At 36.8% G+C, this 21,714-nt stretch overlaps 1 non-coding gene across 1 annotated transcript; it reads left to right on the top strand.

The window, feature by feature from the left end:
* Positions 1 to 2,450: 2,450 nt before the first annotated feature.
* LOC138828680 (U1 spliceosomal RNA) lies at positions 2,451 to 2,614 on the top strand. The gene has a single exon (XR_011372302.1). It is a non-coding gene; the product is annotated as a U1 spliceosomal RNA (small nuclear RNA).
* The last annotated feature ends 19,100 nt before the right edge of the window (positions 2,615 to 21,714 follow it).

The raw sequence follows: 21,714 nt of genomic DNA, 5'->3' as shown, positions 1-21,714 counted from the left end.
CACCCAGTCTAAGCCCTGGGCAAGACAGAAAATAAATACAAGAGAACATGCTGAGGCAGTAACACATGTGTATCCTGGACATAAGTATTCAGCTCTCTGACAAGCCTTCCCTAATAATATGGATCTCACAATAGTATGAATGAGTCCAGTAACTCCCAGAAATAAGTTAGACACCTTAGAAAGTGAGTATACATTTCCTATTCCATAAGGTATTGGCTGGGAATGGAAACAAGAATTTACTAGAGTAATGCAACCCTCCAATGCCTAATGTATTCCTGGCAGGATTCAAATAAACAGTGAAAGCATGCCATTCAGACCTAATTTGTATTCCCACAGAGCTGGAAGAAATGTAATAAATACTTTCCATTTCTATTATAATAAGCATCAATTATGCTAACAATAGTATTTGCTGCTGTGGTTTGGGAGCCTTTAAAAGGTGCCAGGCAATGCTCCAAATGCGTTAAGCCTGTTAACTCATTAATTCTCATAACAGCTCTATGAAATAAGTAGCATTAGTAACAAATATGTTAAGACTATTGCTGAAGGTCATACAGTTGGGAGTAACAGAGCCTGGATTTGAACTTTGGCATTTTAACTCAACTCCACTCACTGTACTATTAGGCTCAATTTCTTAAGATACTAAGTCATTATTTGGGATTAAAATGCTATAATAAATTCTAAATATGAACCTATTTGTCCTAGGGTGACAAAAAGGTTTAATCAAACAACTAGAACTGAGTTTAGCATAAGAGAAAATAGACTCAGTTTATGAACTTCATCTCTCTCTATCCACGTTTTCTGAATAATTTAATGGCCTTGAACCTGATTCTTCCTGTGCAAATTAGGGAGACAAGAAACCTACCTCAACCTAGTTTGGGAGGCCTCGGGACATGTTATATGGCAACTGTATTGTAAAGCAAAATGTCAGCTTTCCTCTAGCACCTGACACGTAGGAAGGGATGTCTTCTGTTACAGTGAAAATACTCCATCTACAAGGTGACAAAGTGACAAAGTACTACACCTATTCTAGATCAGAAAAGCCTTGCCATATTATAGTTTTTTAATAGGTTCCCCCCCCCCCAGAGGCTAGATCGTCATTTTTTGGCCATGCTATTCCTTCTCTTCTTGATTCTTTTTACTCCATTTTTCATTATCATTCTGACTTGAAATTGCACTGGAAGGACAATAGCATCATGTGAAACCCAGGGAAACCTCTGGTTAAACTATTTGCTTAGACTATGTTTATTAAAGTCTGCCAAAGCAACTATTTTTGAGCAAGTGGAACTGATATAGAGCTTCATTATATATCAGTAAACTTCATAAGACTGTTTTTGATGCATTGGGGTATTTCTTCTTCCTCAATAATTCCATGGGAAGGCACTTATCCTATATCCTTTGTATCCTTTGTTTCAAGTTGTAAGCTTGTGAACTGGGAGTAATTTCCTCCCATTGCAGGTCCAGCTGTTTAATAAGAGCTGTTTAATAAGGAAAGAAGTTGGTCTTCAAGAAGAAACTGATTTAGGCTGATAACTAAGGACTCTATTCTCTATATGAACAAAAGTGCATTTAATTCTCTGCAAGATTAGCAGGGAATGGAATCTGAGACAACTTGGGAAAGCAACTAGCAACGCTTAGCTATCTTATTTATTAGCATACAAACTGTGTGGTGTCCCTTGTTCTTAATCTTACATGAGTTCTTTGAATTCCACAATATTTTTTATATGAAATTCTATTAGGGAAACTCAGATACAGTGAAGGATATTGAATCCTTGCTCCTAAAGTCACTCTTCGATATTTTCCGAGCTGTGTTTTACATGAGAAGAAAGTGCCCCCCATCACCTTTACCCTGAGCATCTGTTTTAGGTTTCAGGTAATAGCACTCAGTGTTGTATTTCTGAAAAACAATCATAGAAATAAAATAAATAACATAGGAAATAAATAGATTTTTTCTCTATAAAGTTTACTGGAGAAAATTAAAAATAGATTAGAATTTTTTCCTAGTGAGGCTTTGAAGCAAGCTAATATATTGAGGGACTCCTTTTGCAAACAGGCTCCTAAATATTACATTTGAGAAAAACAAATGATTCAATTATCCCAATCAAAGCCTTAAGATACCATCTGGCTCAGTTGGTGGTAAGGCATTCAAGAATCCTACCAAAAAAAAGCTGTGTGGGATAAAATACAATCCCATGAAGAAGAAAGTAGGCTGCTAAAAATTTATGTTTCCTTTCTGTATTTAAGAAAATGGAAAGAGTCAAATCACAAATAATCTTAAAGAAAATCCTCAGAGAATCAGTAGACAACCTCACTATTATCTAAAGAATATATTCTTCCTCAAATTCAGTTTGGTTTTAATTATTCAGTAATAAACAGAGCACTCTCTGGCATTTATCCAAAGGCATGTCAGTAAGAACACAGGCCTGATTGCTGTCATAAAATTGGATCTTGTAATATTTACCTGGCAGGAGAGATACCACGATCACAATGGTGGTTTTCCCAGGGGGAGGCTTATCTATTACACTCCAGATGTGCTGACCCCTGCGATTTCCCCAAATGAGGGAAACTCAACTGCATACTTTGTGGTAGTGGGGGACTGTGTTCACACTCTCCCCTAAAAACAACTTTGGGTCTTTTACTATGCACTTGTATGTCTTATAGATAGAAACAGATTTTGATGTCTAAATGACTTCCAAAATATCTGTAGCTCTCTACTCCCACCTCCTCACTACAGTTGTACACTCTACATTTACAAAGACCTATATGATGGTTCATCCATCTACCAAAAGAAAATAACAAGTCCTCTTAAATTATGCTCTTATTTTTTCTTTTTAAACAGCGTTATCAAGATCTAGTTAGCATACAATGAATTGCACATAACAGATACAGTTTGATAAATTTTCAATGTATGCATTAATAAAACTATCACCAAAGTCAAAATGATAAAAAGTTGTCATCTCTACCCCAAATCACCTTGTACTTCTCAATTTCTTCTTTTCTACTACTTACCCTTCCGCTCCTAGCATTTATTTAACTGTCTTTTCACATATATTTTTGTTTGGCATCTTTCATACATCATACTTATTTTGAGATTCATTCATGCTTCATAGTTTTATGAGTAGGATACACACCAGTTAGTTTATACATTAACCTCTTTTTTGGGAAGTTGAGGTCTTTACGTTTTTTTGATTATTTGAAATAAAACTGATGTGTTTGTGTCTGTTCAAATTTTTGTATGGACATACAGACAATGACTGTCATTTCTTCGACTAAATACTTGGGAAAGAAATGATTGGGTGTTATGAGAGACATATGATTAGACTGTAGGAAATTATCAAAACATTTACCAAAGCATATGCTAGTCTATACTCTATATTCCCACCAGTTTCAGTTGCTCCGCATTTTAGTCAACTCTTGACATTGTCAGTATTTTTTACTTCATGTTCTGTTATGGTGAAGTGTGAATATCATACCAGACCAGACCTACGTTTTTGTGATCACAAAGTTTGGAACCATTCTGTGCAAGGACTTTGAACATGACCTGCTCCCAAAGTTGCCTACCATTTTCAGGGAATTTAATCCCTCTGCTGTATGCCCTACCTTCCTACAGGCTTCTTAACTTCTCACACCACACTGTCTTGCCTGTCAGATACTATTACCTTTACCCTAAAGGGAACATGCTACATTTATTTTCCTGATCGTAAATACATGTCCATCCATATTTGCAAATATAGATCCTCCAATTTGGTTAAGAGATGTATCCTTTTTCATATTACTGAGGTCTTCTAATGGAGTTAGCCATTATTGTCTATTATTGGGTATCATTATTTCTTATCATACTTTTGCTACTATACAAATTTTTGTACATTCAAATTCCCATCAGGAGAGCACTGAATATTTATTTTTGCTTTTCTCAGTCTCTCATTTCATGTATCTTCCCCTTACATAACAAAGTACCTATTAAATCCTAAGACTAAATAGCTAATTTACCACTTAGGGGAAAAAGCAGTCATCCAATGATGAGTGAGGAATGGCTACGAAGTCCTGCATTACGTGGGCTCAGAGTCAGCTTCAAATCATTATTTTCTCTATCAGCAAGCAACTGTATTATGTTGAACTTTGTCTTCTGCATAATTAGATGAAATACTTGAGACAGTACTCAAATAAAATGTATCCAGTATTGCTCAGAAGCAGATCAATCAGAAATTGCCAGGAAAATTGAGGAAGTATCCTGAAACTTCACTGTACAGTAATGGAGAAGATATATTAATAACACAAAGAAATAGTATATTCTAACAGGTACAGAACAATTTATAACCACCATTACAAAGTGGCCCAATTCACCTTCAGAAATACATTAGTGTCACAAAATCTACCAGAAACTTGATAGGAGTTTGATGAACTCTTTAATACTTGGTTTGTTATTGATTTTGTGTACTGAACACAAAGTTTGATTTGTAATACTTAAATAATAGTGTGTTTGTGAAAAGAATATTAATATCTTCATAATGAAAAAGTTACTACCAGTTCTCAATTTTTAGCTAGAGCCAAACTACTACCTATACTAAGGCATCATATCTGAGAACTCATTTTCCTCTATTACTATTACTAACTGTTAATTGCATTGGGAGGGAAAGTACAGGCAAGTAATTTAAGCTTTCAGACTTCAGATGAGAAAGAAGACCTTGGGTGACTGTGACAAGCAGAGGTAAATCTTAAAATATGAAGAAGTTCTTTGGGTTTGGCTCAGGTAAAACAAAAGCCTGTTTATCTCTGCAGCTTCCAGCATGTGCATTGCAGAAAAAGCACTTGATAAAAACCTTGTTGAACCAAAACCCATCTGTGATGGAATCCTGGCAAAATTAAGATCCTCATTGGAATAACATCTCCTATTCCTGCTTTTCCTCTGTAATATAAATGACCAAGAAAATTAGATGGGCACAGATAGAAAAGAGCAGTAATGGAAGCGCTCAGGGAAGAGCATAACAAATACAAATAGAAAAATCATCAGTGTTTTGCCAGCACAATATTATATTGCCATCGAGCAGTGGTCTACTTTTAAGCCTAGTGGTACCAACCAATCTGTCTTCTCACTTACCTTTTTCCATAGTCTGTTTCTTCATAAATGGATGCACACTCCACAGCTCTACTCTCAGGATAAGGTTGCTTGTTTCAATTCTGGCATCACATGGTCAGTCAGTAACAAGTTAGTAGTGGGTGGTTTTCTTCACTGAACTAAGGTCTGGCAATGATTTTAGTACCATCCCATTATTCTTACGAGTTTTCTTTCTTTCCTTGTCTATAATTCTAAGGCTGTTTCTAATAGCATATACTTCTTTTAGTTGTGTATTTCTTTCACTTTATGGCTGAGGTGGGCTTCCCATTATCTCAGCTAAAAGGTTTTAAATATTTCATATTCTCAATTAGGTTTGTTTTTCATGGTCTTGTTAGTTAGCTTATTCTTTCCATGTGATGTGTAGGCAATCAGAGGCAAAGCCCAGGTTCCCATGGACAGATAAACTGGCCACTGAATGTGAGCCCTGGCCAGAGGGGTTCTGGCGTTCTGAATTGGAAGTGAAATGAACTGTGTTCCTGGAGTAGGATTTCCAGATCAAAATGAGCTTTAAGCTAATGAAGTGAGAAATGAATGCATCCTGTAAGGTTAAATGAGCAGTTTCTACCTCTGAAATTCCTATGCCTGGCTAGAAAGCCCTGTGGTGTCACAAATCTAAATATTATAATGCTTTTCTACTTACTGTGAAAGTGATTCTGCAGGTCTCCTTCTCATACCCATTTTCCTAGCCCTTAACTCATATGACCTAAAGGATGGAAATGTAATAGGAAGCTGTCTTTTTCTAGACTTCTCAAAATCCAGAGAGGGATAAAGAGTTTCCAAGTACTTTAGAGGTACAAAATGTAGGGGCAAATAACATTTAATGACAAGAACACATTGTGTATGAGTATATACTCTCTCTCTCCCTCCCCCCCCCTCTCTCTCTCTCTCTCTCTCTCTCTCTCTCTCTCTCTCCCTCTCTCTCTCTCAAGGGCATAAATATACCTATTCCAGAACACAGAGGACTAAGATCTCAGTGATTAAGTGCTGTCCCCTGAGATGATATAATTATTTATTGGTTGATGATCAAGCACAGAAAAAAAATTAAAAAAACATAGATTTCCTATAAAACCATACTCTCTCATTTTTCCACCTTCAATCTTTCTTAAAATACCACCTTCCATCATTCTTAAAATACCCTTCCAATTTTTCCATTCCTTAATTTCTCAGGCAGTCTTAAGGAAACTTGCAGACTTAAAATCACTCCAATTTCTTTATGATTGCATTCTTTGCATGAGTTAATGCAAAAAACCCTGTTACTCTATAGCGTAAGAGCAGTTTAAAAGCATGGAATGCCAGTGGTAAGTATGGCTCACACCAGTAGAGGCAGTGAAGCATCTTTTACCCAGTTATTGGAGCCCTGCTATGTGACAAGCACTAATAGCTTAACTAACTTAATTGAACCTTACAGCCAGCCACTGGTGGCTCCCACCTGTATTCTAGCAACATAAGAGGATGGGATCTGAGGATCGTGGTTCAAAGCCATTCCAGCAGGTAAGTTCTCCAATAAACTACTCAGAAAAAGCTGGAAGTAGTGTTGTGACTCAAGTGGTAGAATGCTAGCCTAGAGCAAAAGAAGCTCAGGGACAGCAACCCAGGCCCTGAATTCAAGCCCCAGGATCGGAATTTTTAAAAGAAAAGAGAACCCTACAGAAACTACTGTTATTTTTCTGTTTATAATACTATTATGTAATGAGACTGAATCCAAACAAGTAATGTCCAAGTTTGCATATTGTTTTATTTGATGAAGGCACTTTTTAAAGGCTAACTTAATTTTTACGTGTGCCAGTACTGGGGCATGAATTCAGGACTTCCCACTCTCTTGGCTTTTTCTGCTGAAGGCTGGTACTCTACCACTTGAGCCACAGCTGCATTTCTGGCATTTTACTGGTTATCTAGAGATGAGACTTTCTTGGATTTGTCTGCCCAGGTAGGCTTCAAGCCATAATCAAATCTTGGTCTTCTGATCTCAGACTCCTGAATAGCTAAAATAATAGGTGTGAGCCATCAGTGCCCAGCTTTATTAGAGTTCTTGATATTTAGTAATTAAAGTAAGCATTAAAATCTTCTCTCTGGGGTAGCACACATTCTTTTTCACTTTGCACTAAATTTAAAAACGCTACAAAAATTATAAAACATGATGCATGAGATTCTTCTTTCTAGAGCTCTACCTACTAAAATTCTTTCTATAATTGACCTGTGCAAAGCATTTCAACTGAATATATAATTTAATACTTGATCTTGAAACATGACTAGTGTCTGTTTTGGTGGAAATCATTGAATTCATGAAATGAGCTAAAAAGCATTGCAGATGGCCAGCAGTTCCATACCATTCTCACTGAGAAAATATTTTCAAAAGTTACTCTCAGCAGGCGCCAGTTGCTCACGCCTGTAATCCTAGCTACTCAGGAGGCTGAGATCTGAGGATCACGGTTCAAAGCCAGCCCAGGCAGGAAAGTCCATGAGACTCTTATCTCCAATAAACCACTCGAAAACCAGAAGTGGCGCTGTGGCTCAGGCGGCAGAGCACTCACTTTGAGCTGAAGAGCACAGGGACAGTGCCCAAGCCCAGAGTTCAAGCCCCACGACTGACCAAAAAAAAAAAAAGTTACTATCATCATTTATCAAACTAATTCTCAGCCACTTTGGTGAATAACACACAGAATTTGTCACAGGCCATAAACAAAATCAATAATTATCACACTAGGGACCATATTATTTCTTAATCTATAACTGATGACATTAACCAACTCATTAAGAACAATAAATTACAAATTTCAAACTTCAGGAATTTGCTCATTTCTTAAAAAGTTAGTAATTCCATTGAGAAGTTAAATGATTTACTGAGAGAATTATTCAACAAATCATACTCTATACACTTAATCATCCAACTAATTAGGGTAAAACTTGCAACATTCTAGAACTGAACCATAATTGTATTCTCATATTTCTAGGCTACAGTTTTCAGTATTTAAGGAAAATCCCTTTACATCTATGGAAACCCTTGAAAATGAGATTCATTTGCAACTGCTGCTGCAAAATGGCATTTCAGTTTAGTTTTATTGTATTTATCAGTGGCAATGACTAATGCATATAATGAGGAAAAATCTTCTGACTTGCAACTTCATTTTTTAAACATAGTTTTTCTTTTAGGCAATTTTTGGTGTGAAAGATTTCCTATTATTGATTAGAACCTTCACAAACTAATAATACTGACCTTCAAGAGATACTGGATTGTAACCTTAAATTTCAACAATGACATATGCAGTAAAGGAGAATCAAACTCATAATTGAAAGGATGAAAACAGCCAGGCTCACACCTATAATCCTGGCTACTCAGGAGGCTGAGACCTGAGGATCATGGTTCAAAGCCAGCCCAGGCAAGAAACTCTTATCTCCAACTACCACAGAAACTGTGGTTCAAAGTGGTACAACACTAGACTTGAGCAAAAAGAGCTCAGGGACAGAGCCTAGGCCCTAAGTTAAAGCCCCAAAACCAATAGCGAAAAGGATGAAACTAAGGACGTGGTATGGCTTCACCCCTCAATTCCAGCTTGGGAGGCGGAGATGGGAGACTTGAGATTTGAAGCCAGTCTGGGAAAAAGCACAAGATGAACTAAGATGTGGTTCAGTGGTAGAGAACTTGAGGTCTTGAGTTCAATCCCCAGTACTGATCCCTCAAAAAGGGATAAAATTATTATTATTCTTTATTCAGTTACTTAACTACTATGTCAAAAATCTCTTCTTTGTTTGTAAAAAGTGTATTTATCACCTTATTACATTATTATTTCCTTTTACATTCTTTTCTTTCTCTAACATTGTTATTAAACAAGTGGGTGGATCTCCTTAAACATATTAATATAGCAAAACATGGTGATTAGCAAAGACATTTAACTACATTCCCTGTCACTTGATGTAGAATCTCCACAACCCCTGTTACTTCTGACCTGGAGCTTAACCTGTCAGAGCTCCAATATGGAAACTTTGTATTTGTCCTTCCAGATGTGCACTATCTACCTAGCTCACAGAAAAGACTATGTCATTAGACTGCCTTACCCACTGGCTTCCATTCAGGTTCAGCCACAGGAAGCAGATTAAAAGGAAGAAATGGTATTTACTTCCTTCCAGGTACTAACTCCCTTCCAACAAAGTCATCTCTGGCCATTTCAAGTCATTTCAACCCATCCTTTTCTCTCAGTCTCTCCTTCTAGAGTTATGGACCACTCCCTTACCTTTTGAGCCAGGGAATGCCAACAACTGTGGTGTGATTAGCCCTTGGAGCTTGTCTGGTCCTCTGTGGGTTCCTCAACCTGAGGGGAAGGGAGTCTTTGTGGAGTGCCTGGACTGAGCCATCCTTTATTTATGTAAGTCATTAGTGCCATCTGCTTCCTACTAAAATCCTGACTGGTAAAACTCCCTAAGCTATACATAGAAAGACAGAGACTGGCTTCTTCATTTCACAGGGATATTCAGAAGAGTAAGGGGAAATGAGGATCGGAGCAGGCCAGGCACTTTCCTGACATTCATTATATGTTGGTTCTCTATAAAAAATCTTTGGTTCAATTATAAATTTTCATTACATGCAAAAGCAAATTCATCGTGTGCTACGGAATGGATTTTTATACGCCTAGGTTAAAGAATTGCTGTGTTATATCTGCCTTACAAAAATTGAATAATAGTGTTAGAAACTCAAGAGAAATCTCATTTAACCAGTAGTTGGGTTTTCATTTTCTAATTACAAATGTCTTGTTAGAAAATGTGTATATATAATGTATATACATTTATATACATATATACATATGTGTACATATATATGTACATACATATATATTCTTGGAATAGGAACATGAAGGAAGGGAAATTTTCTCTATGTTATATATTATATAAATATATTGGTAGAATCTTACTACAGAAGTTCAATAAGAAACTTTTAAATGTTTCTTGTGATCAAGAAATATCATATGTGTTTTTAAAAATAATTTTCTGGCTTTGGAATCCAACCAGGCTAGTTGTCTTTTACTACAAACCCAGTTAAACCTGTGTGTATTCATCTGCCATTTTATAGCATGAGAAATATAGAATTTCCCCTCCTTACATAAACTCATTTGTCTATACACTTTTCTCAGATTTTGCAAACACTGTTTCCCAATGTTTTCACTGATCCTACACACACACACACACACACACACACACACACACACACACACACACACACACAAATATTATATGAATTTAGAATTAACATAGCACACTAATCATCTTTGTTACTTTACAAATCGTCTGATCCTTAGAATAGCAAGTATTTATCAAACATAAATGAACATTACTTGACATTAATTCAAGAAAATCACTTACTATTTTATTTCAATTATGGACTTGATTAGGATCACCACTACAAGTAAGTATGTTTAAGTACATCTGAAAACCTCTGAATTAATCCTTAAAACCTCTGAGATAGTCCTTAAACGGGAACTATGAAAGAAAGGAAAACATTTATCCTCTTTCCAGGTCAATAGGAAAGTCCATCCCTTCTTCATGCCATATATTAATAATAAGCAAATATTTGTCAAACTGACTTCATGTGCTAAGAATGATGTTAAGCACTTTGCGCACATATTAAATTTTTTCTTTGTAACTCTCAAAGGTCATGTGTACAGATTTCATTACACATTGAATTTGACCAAATTTAGTAGGAAAGCTAAACAACTAATTCTTGATATAGTTTTTACATGCAAATAGGAAGCCTAGAAAGTTTCTAGGCTGTTGAAGAAGCTTCATGATTCCTCACAGCAAGCTCATCTCCTTCTGGATGCCAGTGTGGTCTGTGTTAAAGGATGGTTTGTATTTCCATCATCTTCTAGGCAGGAATAAGAAGAAAGGAAAGGACAAAGGCAAAAAAGCACCTGTCAAATCCCTGATTTGACAACTGGGACTTGGATCAAAGCAAAGCAAAGGCAATGATCATGTAACAACGGAATCCGGGAAATAAATCTATGTGGTTGAGAACACGACCAACTGAATCAAGTTTGTGGGGGTGTTTTTGTTTTATTTTCAAATAGAAAATAATGAGAGAATAGACACTGAGTAGTCAGTTAGCTCCCTTTACGCCCTGTTACCTCCATTTCATTCAAGAGAATTTGAACTCGTGACCTTTGGATCCATCACTAGTGAACAGTGTCAATGGTTTGTAAGAGTGGCATCCTTGACCATAGTATCAAGCCTATGCTTTTTTGTTTTGCTCTGGTTAGCTACTGCGCTGTCATCCCTCACCTACTGTGGGAGTTACATTCCGGAGAGCCCCTGCAAAGTAGCAATAAGTGAACTGCAATTAAGGAGGGACCACTATATAACGCTGCTACTTCACAGCTGATATTTAGATCAGTTGACTAAGGCAGTGATATCCACATCATAAAAGCAACTTGTCATCTTTTTAACTAATAGGTAATCTGAGAATGGTATTTTGAGACTACATGAAAATGCTGCTCCTTATCTTCTGATCATGATTTTATCATATGGAATTATATTTTTTCTTGAATCAAATTATTACTCTAGTGGTTGTGAATAATAGTCTCTCTATTTATACTATTCATTTCCTCCCACATTTGTACTTGGCATTCTTCAGTATTGTTGGAATTTTATTTAGCATAGGCATAAATTTATCAAATTTGATCCTTGCTATTATTAATTTTTCGTAATTCAGCTGACGGAAACCCCGTTAAGCTAATTCTGGTGTCCTTTTGATACATCCCTATAATTGTTGGTATATGTGTCAGTTCTGGGGCTTGATCTCAAGACTTGGGCTCTGAGAATCTTTGCTCAAGGCTGGCACTCAACCACTTGAGCCACAGCTATACCTTTGGATTTTTTGGTGGTTATTTAGAGATAAGAGTGTCACAGACTTTTCTGCCCAGGCTGATTTTGAATCATAATCCTCAGACCTCAGTCTCCTGAGTAGCTAGGAATATGGGTGTAGCCACAGGTGCCTATATAAGTTCTTAAACAGTTTATCCTACTGCATTTCCTCACCTAGCCCTGGAGTGAGACATTTCTTGAAGGAGCTCATGTTCTTGTTATTAGTATATGCTGTTTAATGATTAAGATAATTTCCCAACCAATAGATATGCTTGTCAATCGCAGAGTATTGTTGCTTCTAGACCTTTCTAGACAATAGAGGCTCTTTGTTTTCTTCTTTTTGTTTTAAGCATTGTAATCTCTAATTCCAGTCCAGCACTTCAAGATTCTCCTATTATTCATTTATTCCTACTGTACACACATAAGGAATTGTGTTTGGAGGTTAGTTGATTTCTTTCCTCATCAACATGGTCAGATTTGTTTATGTCTGTATTCAATTTTGAAGTTCATCTCATACATATTGACTAAATGCCATTTTAACATAAATATATTAATATAGCTTAAAGTCAAAATATAAAAATTTTCATAAAGCAGAGACATCCCATTATCCCAACCTGTTCCCACAATGCACTCTATTCAGAGGTCATTAATTAATTCATGATTTCTTGTTTATCCTCTTTATGTCCCTTTTTGTAAATGTAAGATATCTTTTCATCTTTCATATTACAAAGATAGCTCATGAGGTTGAACTCAGAGTCTGTGTGCTGTCCCTGAGCTTTTACTCAAGGCCAGTACTCTAACACTTTGAGCCACAGCTTCAATTCCAGATTTTTGCTGGTTAATTGGAGACGAGAGTCTCACCGGGACTTTCCTACCTGGGCTTGCCTTAAGCTTCAATCCTAAAATCTCAGTCTCCTAAGTAGCGAGGCTTTACAGGCATGAGCCACTATTGCCTGGCCAAAAATATTATTTTAAATGTATAGCTCTTTTACACTTTTGTACCTTTATTCTGTTAAAATATATTTTCAAAATTAAAATTCTCAATTTTTTTAAATTAAAAAATTGCTGAGACTCTTTAGCAACTGTCAGGTATGCTTAATTTTTATTCCTTTTCTTTAATCTCTTGTTGAACATTCTACCCACTTCTGTGAATTCCAAAAGTGTGCTTATTAAATGTAACTAAGTTTAACTTGGATTGTAACTTCTATTTAAAGCTACCTGTGTCGGAACCTTTTGCCAATGTTAATTTTAACACATTTCATGAGTTTGCTGGGAAGCTCCCATAAGATATTATTTTTTGCTTCCAATAAAGAATGTATCTAAAACACAATGGATGAGAATCAAATTGTATGATTAATTCTTCCATTAGAACTTACAAACTTAGAAAAGTGATTTCTTCGCTCAAGAAAAGCTTACTGAGTGTTAATTACATTCCTACATCATCTTTACAGGTCTGGTTATACATTGAGCTATGTAATGAATGACTCTCATTTTGCATCCATATTCATAAATGAAATTAGTACACTGCATGAATAGTAATGAAAATTCCTTAGAACACAATTGTTCTAACACATGTAACTAAAAGTTTTTGTAGGAAAGAAACAGTGAAGAATACAATGACCTATGTGACATATACCATGCCTACACTCATCAAACCAAAGGGGGAAGACAGGCTTCAGGATGTACAAGGCTCTAAATTCAATCCCTAGCACTGGGAGACACATCTATACATAATCCCATAACTTTAGAGGCTATGGGCACGGGAATCTCCACTTCAAGAATAGCCTGGGCTATGTTACATTCAATTTATGTGAGATACATATCAGTCAAACTTAAAAGAGAAAAAAATATAACTTTGCTTATTAAATTTTAACCATAACTGATGTTGAGTTGGATGCACCAACACAGGTGCAATAGTCGCTAAGTACAAAGATGTATCATTATCAATTCTGGAGCATCCTTCTCTATGGTTATTGTTTCTACTGACCTTACTCTACTCTCTGAAGGTCCAGCAATTTAAACGAATATGTCAAATATAGCACTAAGCCTCCAGGATTTCTCAAACAACATCCATTTTGATTGGCACAGTTGCTGAGCATTTACTATTATCCTGATCTTTATTTAATTTCAAATTTTAGTGGCCATTCCACTGAGTGACGGCACAGTGTCAGTTCTTCCAAGGTTCTCATGCTTTCCAGAGGTTGTACTTAAATTCCTCAACTTACATAGTACAAAAGCATTGGACAGGGAAATGTGAGGTTGGAAGGATCATGCCTTTGGTTTTGTTTTCTGACTATATGGCAGTAGTGATCACATTCTCACAGTTATTGGAAGCACGTGGTTACTGGTTATGGGTCCTAGAAGATCCTTGCTGCCTTCTTCACTCTCAGTCTAACTTGAGGAGGGGGATGTTCTGCTTCTGCCTGAAGCAGATCTGTGTAGAGCTCATGAAGCTTGTCTTAGCCCTTTGGTCTGCATCACTATCTGATAGAAAAGTAATGAAATCTACCACCAATGCAGAAAAGCTTAGAATTTTCTAATATGCACACTTTAAAGGTAAAATGATGCAGCTGAAATTAATTTTAATATTATTGTTTATTTAATCTGATATATCTACATATTAGTACATGTTGGACATGTAATGAATTTAAAAATGCCATTGAGATATTTTACACTCTCTTGTTGTGGGAAGCCATCAACATTTTGTGGATACTTTATAAATGACAGCACAATTTGGACTAGGCACACTGCAAAACTCAAAAGCCACATAAAGAGTTCAGGGCAATACAGGGTTATATGAATATATACACACACATACTTACTAAAGTATGGAAGGATTCCGATGGTTCATCTCCTTTGAACAACTAATTTACAGTTTAACAAAATGTATACCAGGAAGCTGGTACATGTGTTTTGGTGTAAAGAGGTCATCAAGGAGAAGAGAGGGAGAGAGTGGAGAGAGGAAACATGGACAAATATGGACAAATGCAGTTATAATTTCAATATACATATATGTGAATATGTTTAATATATGATATATATGAGAATGGAGCTTGTAAATTGAGGGGATAGGTGGGGTTGGAGAACAATGGAAGGTGTGATATTGATCAAGATGTGTTGTACTCACAAACTGACGTGTTCAATTGCAACTCTTTTGTATAACTATTTAAGGGTTAAAAAAAAAGTTCAGGTCAAGACATTCAATAAAAATGTGGCTTCTATCCCCACCCAGCAGTGGAAACAGGGGCTCTCTGGAGTTTTAATATCTTTCTGTGTGTTTGATCCTCCATGCTCTGTTTTTCCCTAAACCCATCTGGAATGTCTAGACTACTGTCCTCAGCCACTTCCAAAGGCAGCCTACAGTTTAGAAGATATGAGACCCATTACCTAAGACTCTGACATCTTTTTTTATTATTATTGTTTAATTATCTTTCAGTAGTTGTACAAAGGAGTTGTCATTAAAATGAAACAGTTTATAAATACAGTGTATCTTGGTCCATGCCATCCCTTTCTACATAATCACCCATCTCTCCCAACCCATCTCTTCCCTCACTTTTCTTAATTTTGTAGGATGATTATGTACTATTATTCTCTCACTGAAACATGCTAATGCACTTAGGGTGAAGAGCATGCTATAAAAGTAAACAGAGCAAAACATCTGCTTTGCAACATTCTTACTGAATTCCTCCTGTAAATCAGAACTCACATAGATGCATCAGTGTCCCAAAAGCAATTCTATTGACCATGTCCGGGCATCCCCATTTGCCTGAGCAAGCCCTTATGTCTCGCTAGCATAAAATTGTTAGTAACTCCCTCTTTCGCTTTCAAAACTGTCTTGATTTGGATGATAAATGATACAGTGAGGAGATTATAGTCTCTCTGTGTTATTACATTATATTTTAGATAATCTAATGCAATAAGCAGTCCACATTGGTAAACAAGCGAACAAAGAATCAGGCAGAATTAAGGTCTTACCCACAGTCACAACTCATGGCTGGAGCCATGACTAAAGTGATAGCTTGCCAGGACTAAGAAAGCCAAGTGAAAGCTTAAGAACCTGAGTCCAAACCAGGGGATAGGCACAAAATATAAAGAATAGATCAATCTAAACTCAAAATTCATTCAGTCTCTCTATTATTAATGCCATGGGATTTTTTTCTATTCTACCATGCATAACAGGAAGTTATCCTGGGCCTCTAAGAAGGAAGAAATGTTCATTGGAGATATTTTACTTAATCACCAATTTCATTGTCACTCAGCAAGTCCTTAAAATGTTAGCAGTACTATCTCTACCCTGCCCCCAAAGGTCTTCTAGACCAAGCAAATGTAGTCTGATAGTTTATAAAACAATCAATAATAACCCTACACTTTTTTTAATGTATGTATGCTAGGCCTGGAACTCGGGGCCTGAGCATTGTCCCTCAGCTTTTGTTTGCTCAAGAATGGCACTCTACCACTTGAGCCACAGCTCAACGTCCAGCTTTTTTATTGTTAATTGGAGATAAGGGTCTCAGAGACTTTCCTGCCCAGGCTGGCTTCAAACCACGATCCTCAGATTTCAGCCTCCTTGAGTAACTAAGATTACAGGTGTCAGCCACCAGTGCTGGACCAACCCTACACTTTTAAGTTCCTGGTTCATTCTGGAAGCAAATGCAAATGACTGCACACATCATTGGTCCCTAGGTTTGGAACAAATTCTTGTATTACTTTTGAGCATGGTTGTGGTCCCTTAGTAAAGTACTTAAAAATCTGAGCAGGCTCCTTAAATATAGCAGCGCTAAAAACAATAAACTGCCTAGTTTCTAGCCTCACAGGAGCAGGGAGTCCCTTCAGAAACAGGTACGAGTGTGCAGAAGCTGTTCTGGGTAGCACAAAGGAATCACTGGGTGGTGATTTATCACACTGATCTCTATTACTTCAAGAGACAGGTGGTGTGGACCTTGTCAAATAAAGAGGAATTTTATGACTGGAAAGATAAAGACAAACTGAGAAGAAATAGAGATGGAAAAATAAAAGAGAATGCAGGGGGAAAAACATATATATTATACATATATGAAAATTTTATAAAACAGTACAGAAAGAGAACTTTTGAAATACTAATCATAGCATGCACTTGGCGGAACTTAAATACAGCATCACTAGTTTCAGTTATGAAAAAAATAAGGAGGAGTCATAGGCTCCCAGGAGTCTCCGTTATTCTCCATCTCCAGTGGAGGCAAGGGAATGAGATTTAATTCAAGCAACAATGATCAGGACATTAAAAGATTATTATAGCTAATAAGAACCAGGCCGAATTCTCAAATACCTCCCAACTATTGAAGAGCCTCCTATTAGAGTTCTGAAAATCGATAGGAAGGGGATTGACCTGAGGGCTACTGGGACCCTTGGAACAGTATTATTCACTGCAAGGATCTGCAAATAAATGGGTGTTTATAAATATTGTGACTACATATGTGCTCCATTTCTTCCAATTATATGAAAAACAGCTGCTATCAAGGAACAAACATTTGGGTCATTCTGGGACTGTAATTTCAATTCTAGAAGGTGCTAATAAATATGACATTTAAGCAAGGCTTTTAAAGTCTTAGACTAAATGTTTGAATTAAGAGAACATTTATTTTCCCCTGCTTCTCTTCTCATTCTGGCAGCACCTTTGACCCTGGCTATGTTCCTTCAGTACAGGACTTAAAAATCTGAATTATATGGAGGTTTCCTCCCCACCCCAGCTCTATCCACCTACTCCCTGGAGCCCTATAGATCTGTTAGATTCAAATTTGTTTGTAATAATAACCTAGTAATTATCAAATGGGCATCCAAGAGCTCTGATTTGCAGCATTTGCTAGGTTTCAGAGTGGAAATACTGTGACCCTGGCTGATTTCAAAGACAGCTATGTTTAATAAATGGCTTGAAATTTTCCTGAAAGCCTCACAATGAAATCTCAGGAGTTGATATGTACAGACCCAGCATATCACTGGCAAGGGAAATCTCCTGAATACAATTCTCTGCCTCACACAAGAAAGAAATACCTCAAACCTCTGGCCTGTCTTATGTTAAAACAACACCATAAAAGCAAAAGCTGCTAAAGTCTATTAGACTAGTTTTGATTCCAAAAAAGAATTAAATGAAGTAATGGTCACCTTTATACCCAGAAACAAAGGCTTAAGAGGCTCATCATTTAGTATTGGAAGTTGTAGAAAAGCAGAACTCTAACTCATCTAACTGGGTGGAATTTCATAAACTTACTAACCTCTCTTTACTATGTCCTGCATGTAATTTCTCACCTTCATCATGATCTCTGTCATCTTCTTCCTTATTGAATATAAAGGTTTTGTTTGTTACAGATGGGCAGAGCTAGGTCCCAGCCACCTATATGTACGGCATACAATGAGTGGACAAATGGACGAATGAATGAACAAGCTGATTCGGCTTTATTCTTGTTGTTTACAATGCTCCATGGGTCACATTCTGGTATTAAGGTCTAAGGAGTTAAGAATAGAGTTGGTACTAAAATTCCAGTAAGCTTTCTGTTGAAGTTTGATTACAAGGCACACTCGCCCCTCTACTGAGTTTTCTTTTCCAAAAGTTAACAAGACATGAAAGATTTAAGTCAATATAACCTGTTCATACATGACCTTGGTCTGTTGTCACATAATTGATATCTGATGTACTCTCTAAAATTTTAAACTGTCCAATAGCCATTTCATAGCTCTCTGCCCCCTAAATGATTCAGTACCACCCAAACTTGCAGCCATAAGTAGTCACCTAACTTCCAGGTCTTTGAGCTATAAAACATACTTATTAAAAACTATACCATGAGCAGCATCCTCAGTAGCAACCCATGAACACAGGCTGGTAAATCATCTAATAAATTCATAAGAAAATTTGGAGGGTCTTCAATTAAATATAATAAGGATCAAAAGGGTCACAGCAAGTACTTCAAAAATGAGGTACATGGAGTTTTAAGTAGCAGTGTCTGATACAGTAATTCTGCTTGGCCTCCTTGGGCCATATGCAAATTAATTAGGTAAATTGGCCTTCACTTTTAAGGTTTGTGGTATTTCATATCCAAGAGATTTCAAGTTCCATATTGGTTAGAATGTGGAAATCTGATTTCAAATCTAATTTAAAGCAGTCTATTCATTTACTCACTCACCCAATACAGTAATAGTGCATATATCTACCATGTAAATTATGTAAGTATCGGAATTTGCGGTTTGGGGAGATGCCTGGCAATAACTGCCAAATTAAACTCAGATATATTCTTTCCACATATACCTTTATTTCAACATATGGCACCCAATTATCTTCCTAAGTTTCCTTCTGGGTGACTATTTTTTATATGCTTCTCTGAATTAATCACAGTGACTTGAACATCAAAGTTCCCTAAGCAATATTGTTTGGCTGACTTATTGACCTCTAGTTCTGATAAGACAGCATGGGGTAAGAGAGAAGGAAGAGTTCAGCTTTTATTAATTTAGAATGTCTTCTCTGCCAATAGTAAGTTGATCTATCATCTTGAAATACAAAAGATAGTCCCATATTCTGAAGCGTAGAACTCATCAAATAGAAGTATCCTAATTGAATATATATTTCAATATTTCTTTTCTGTCCTCATACCTAGATTTAAATGAGATTCTTTAATTTGTAAAATTACAGCTTAAATATATAAGTACTCTGATAATCATATATCTCTTCAAATAATTCATGGTTTATAACTGTCAATTTCCCACTCTTTCCCCCCCCCCACACTCTTTGTGGATCAATTTTGAACAAACAATGGGAAGCTATAGTCATCAAATGTTAGCAAATTTTCAATTTATAAAAGCAATTGCAGAAGAAGTAAGCATATTGTAGGTAGAGTTCTTATCTTTTCTAAGGTATTGTTTATAAGTTATTTCATTTCCTCAAGTACTAAGAAACTGGATGTGTGTGTGTGTGTGTGTGTGTGTGTGTGTGTGTGTGTGTGTGTGTGTGTGTGTGTATCAGTTTAGGGAATTGAACATAGTTGGTACTATACCACTTGAGCCATAGCTCCACTTCATTTCTCATTTTCTTTCCTCAAAGGTTGATTGGACAGGTTGTAAGAAAGCAACTTAACTATCTGGATGAATGGAAAGAATTACCAGGTTGATGCTTGAGGTAGGGAGAATAATGGTCCCCCAAAGTAGCCCTATCCTAATCTTTATAACCTATATGGTAGATTTCATAGCAAGTGGGACCTAAAATAGCAGTTGGAATTAAGGGTGTCAATCAGGTATCCTTAAAACAGTAAGACAATTCTGGGTGGGCTCAGTGTAATCAGAGAGGTCCTTCATAGTGATGGAATGGAGGCTAAGGAGATGAGTCAGAGAAACAAATATGAGTCAGAGATGCTATGTTTCCGGTTTAACAGATAAAAACAGAGAACCACACATCAAGACACATGGGCAAACTCTCAAAGCTGAAAAAGACAAGGACATGAATCTCATCTTCAGAAAGGAACACAGTCTTGCCAAAACCTTGGTCATAGCCTAGAGAGTCAGATCAGACTTTAGATCGAGAGCTGTAAGATGGAAAGCTTTCATTGTTTTAAGTCACAAACTTGTGATGATTTGTTACAGCAGCCATGGAAGACTACTACAATATAAATTAATGAAAAGAGTCCCTCTCCAAGGCATGAAGGAGAATTCAGTTTGAGCAGGGTCTGCTAATGATAAATGGCTACACACAGCTGCTTAGCACAAGTGCCGAAAGTCTGATAAATAAGTCAGTTCTAGAGATTAGTGGCATAACAGTGTTATATTCTCATGCCTGAATTTATCTTATAAAATGCCAAATATGGTAAATATTATAATAAATAGGAGGACAATCAAGAAAAGAAGAAGAAAAATAGAAAGCCAAACTTGGCAAGTTCTGTAGACTTCAAGAGTTATTATTTTAATAATGGAGGCATCTGTGGGCTGGGAAGGTGGCTCAGTGGTAGAATGCTTGCCTTGCATGCCTGAGGCCCTGGGTTCAATTCCTCAGCACCACATAAGCAAAAAGAAAAAAGCAGGAAGTGGTGCTGTGGCTCAAGTGGTAGAGCTCTAGCCTTGAGCTGAAGAGCTGAGGGATAGTGCCCAGGCCCAGAGTTCAGGCCCATGACCGGACACCCCCAAAAAAATAATGGAGGCATCTAATTTATGCTAATAGGAGAAATAGCTTGTCTCTGTATAAAACCATACAGTCATTCGGAGGGGAAAAAAGGCCCTCTGTTCTATTTGGATTTCATATGTTTTCATTTCCTTTTTTTCAACAATGATAAAATAGACTTTTATTTTCTTTGTTGAGTCATTAAAATATTTTGCAAAAATAGGTATCTGACAAACAGTTTCTTTAGAGAAGAAAGTGGAGTTTACTTAGACCAAGAAGAAAAGATCATAATGCTTTTATGCAACAAACACTTAATTCTTTAAATAACAACAGTGATCACTGAAAAAATTGAAGAATGTTGCATGTCTGATCCATGAAAACGCAACATATTGGTTTGTACATAATTGCAATACTGCAATAGCCAATTACATGCCTTAGGTGGACCAAGTAAAGCAGTTAAGAAAAAAAGAAGAGGCCGGGAAGGGAGAAAGGGGAAGGGAGAGGGAAGGGAAAGGAGTGGAGAGGAGAGAAAATGAGAGGAGAAGAGAGAGGAGAAGGAAGGGAAAATAGAAAAGGAAGGGAGAGAAGAGGGGAGAAGCAGGAGGGGGAAGAGGAGGTAAAGGGAGGAGAGGGGAGGAAA

This window comes from Dipodomys merriami, unplaced genomic scaffold (genome assembly GCF_024711535.1).
Source record: "Dipodomys merriami isolate MVZ:Mamm:240054 unplaced genomic scaffold, mDipMer1.0.p SCAF_160, whole genome shotgun sequence".
Taxonomy (NCBI): domain Eukaryota; kingdom Metazoa; phylum Chordata; class Mammalia; order Rodentia; family Heteromyidae; genus Dipodomys; species Dipodomys merriami.
The sequence above is the reverse complement of the archived record's forward strand: the minus strand, read 5'-3'. Positions and strand labels throughout refer to the sequence as shown.